At 38.3% G+C, this 3,338-nt stretch overlaps 1 pseudogene; it reads left to right on the forward strand.

The window, feature by feature from the left end:
* The first annotated feature begins 2,249 nt into the window (after positions 1–2,249).
* Positions 2,250–2,896, forward strand: LOC119509369 (annotated as a pseudogene).
* The last annotated feature ends 442 nt before the right edge of the window (positions 2,897–3,338 follow it).

Below are 3,338 nucleotides of genomic sequence, written 5' to 3' on the forward strand. Positions count from 1 at the left end.
AGCATAGTTCCTGACCTCTGGGAACTTACCGTCCCTCAAGCGTAGCCAGAGGAAAGATACAAATTACAAGTGAGGAAAGCATAATTTGTACCTGCCAAAATAGTGCCACTTCTCTTGTCCAAAGGGTGAAGTGGCTCATTGTGACACAGAACATGGTAAAGGCAGGACAAGCAGTTCAGAACAAAGACAGGCAAGAGTGTGAGGGTTGTGAAGGCCCACTTCTACGACGTAGATTGAGCGGTAAAAATCGGATTGTTTCATTTTGAAGAACTCGACGGGAAAGAACAGTGGACAGCTACAAAGACCTCTTCCTTGCTTTCTCTTTTATTCTGTCAAACCAGATATTCTTGAATCTTAAAATTTTATATTTGTGTCATGTTGTTTCCTTTGATATATTCATTTTCATTCCTCCTTTGTTCATCTCCTTAATTACTCAGATACACTTCACCATACACACAATTCAAAGGAATCCCAACCCATTTGTTTAGTTTCTAAAATTTGCTCCAAGTGGACTGTGTGACTGTATCTCCACAGGTGGATTAGCTCTAGGTACCAGGTTTATGAAGTCCTTGGTAAATAAGAATACAACCAGCGGAGAGTGAATTAAATAAAAGATGAATTAGAAATTGTCGCTATCTCAGGAGCGTTTGAAGAAGCCAAGGACAGTGAACCAGGAAAAGAAAAGGTCTGGAGATTTGGAGGTGGTTGTGAAGCATGGCAGCTGCATTTAAATGGTTAGTAGGTTGAATTGTGGGTAAGGCATTTGCTGTGTGAAGAGGGATGCTGGAGAATTATACAAGGAGAAAGCTATTCACTCGATCTGATGTCAAATGGATACATATATGCACACATATACATATATACACATGTACACAAATACGCATATGCATATGCATACACATATACAATATACATATACAATACATATACATGTACATATACATATAAATATACATATACACATATATGCCTTGAATTGACTTAGGCAGTATTAAGCATAAACATAGCCTGAGGAATACTAAAATACATAACCCTTTGTGGTGGACACTGTGATGGGCCACCCAGATCTCCTTCAGCGAAGGCCCAACTATAGGTCCTTTCAGGGACTGCCTCAGTTATAGAAAACCACCTTGCCCAAAGTCATGCTCTTTCCAGGACAACCCAGATCCTAATGCTGATCACTGTGAGAATGAACAGGCCTGACTATTTCAGCTCAACTCAAAACAACTTTGTGGGGCCAATCTAGCTCCAGACCTCCCTATGGGGTAATCTGAGCATCTTAAGACTGCCTTGTAGTTCGACTCCCCCATCTGCCCAATCTTGCTTCCTTCTCTTCCCACCAAACGGGTATAGGCTCCAAGGGTACAACTTAATAAATATCATATGTGCTTACTCTAACTTTGTCTCAGTTCTGTTTCCCAGAAAACCCAATCTGTAACTTTACCCAACACTTCCTTTGTTGGTTATTGTAATTACCTGAACATGATAAAGAAACCAAGGTCTCTCATTTTATTTTTTCCTGACACTTTAAGGATTATGCCCTTCCTTCTTCTCTTCATCTTCTATCTCCTTTTTCTTTTCTCCTTTTTATTTTCTCTCCAATCACTGCCTATTTCCTACCTGGTTTAGGATTATTGAGACAAGATTGAACAAGAGCCACCATTATCCCAGGATTATTAAAATGAGCCAGACATAGCAAAACAATTTTCAGGACCACGGGCAGCATATATATATATATATACCTGCCTCCCCTCTCCCCAGACGGAACATTTTATTCACTCAATATCTGTGCCAAGTAAGCACCAGAGTCAGTGAGGTTGATGCTCTCCATGCAATTCCTTCTTGGGGAATGGCAGATTACGTCTCTGAGCTGGCATCTGAATTTAAGAGTTTATGATTTTGTGCTGGAGTCTCTCATGGATTCATCAGCCTTGACAATATCACTATCTTTCTTATTGCCATGTTTGAGCTTGCTCAGGTATTAGATTTATGTATTGATAAAACTGGGCATATGAGTGCTCTTTACTGAACAAATTTTACTGTCGTTGCAAACCATTCGTGATCCTCTGTAAACGTGACAGCCTGGCTTGTCTACCCAATTATGATAGCTGATTAGCAAACAAATACCTTTACATATATCATATGAAGCAATTCAATTTATTACTCTGATTTTTTTAAAAAATGGAACATTTTCTTTACTCGAAAAAAAAAAAATCTATGGATTGGTTGTGTGATCAGATCAATCTAAGATGGCAACTGTGGAACAGGAAACCACCCCAACTCCTAATCCCCCACCTACAGAAGAAGAGAAAACAGAATCTAATCAGGAGGTTGCTAACACTGTATTAAACATCTACTACAGAACAGATGGGCGCTTTGGTTTTTTAAAAATGATAAAAGCAAAACTTGGCAAGCAAACCTTTGACTGATTTCTAAATTTGATACTGTTGAAGACTTTTGGGCTCTGTACAACCATATCCAGTTTTCTAGTAATTTAGTGTCTGGCTGTGACTAGTCACTTTTTAAGGATGGTATTGAGCCTATGTGGGAAGATGAAAAAAAACAAACGAGGAGGACTATGGCTAATTACATTGAACAAAGAGCAGAGACGAGGTGACCTCGATCACTTTTGGCTAGACACACTTGCTGTGCCTTATTGGAGAATCTTTTGATGACTAGTGATGATGTATGTGGAGCCGTTGTTAATGTTAGAACTGAAGGTGATAAGATAGCAATATGGACTACTGAATGTGAAAACAGAGAAGCTGTTACACATATAGGGAGGATATACAACAAAAGGTTAGGACTTCCTCCAAAGATAGTGATTGGTTATCAGTCTCATGCAGACACAGGTACTAAGAGTGGCTCCACCACTAAATATAGGTTTGTTGTTTAAGAAGACACCTTCTGAGTATTCTCATAGGAGACTGCTTCAAGCAACTGAGATTTGGGAGCTTAACTGAAGCCTCTTCAAAAGCAGAATGGACTGCATTTAAATTTGATTTCCATCTACATGTTGCTAAGATATGAGAAGTCTCATTCACCTTTGTCTTGTACTTCTGTGTTCATATATTATTATTATTATTATTATTATTATTTTAATTTTGGCTAGTGTATCCACTATCCCAATCAAAGAATTATAGTACATATCATCCCCAGAATCCATAAATGTCTTCCTGGTCATTCTGTAATAGCTTAGTAGAATTACATTACAAACACATTTACCATCCACAATATTCAAAAAAGAACTTGCATTTCTATACCTTAAAGGAAAAAAAAATTCTATGTTCCATTGTATGAAGGAGCATGTTCTGCTGGTTTGGAAGAATATGATGCAT

The sequence above is a fragment of the Choloepus didactylus genome, chromosome 14 (assembly GCF_015220235.1).
Source record: "Choloepus didactylus isolate mChoDid1 chromosome 14, mChoDid1.pri, whole genome shotgun sequence".
NCBI classification, from domain to species: domain Eukaryota; kingdom Metazoa; phylum Chordata; class Mammalia; order Pilosa; family Megalonychidae; genus Choloepus; species Choloepus didactylus.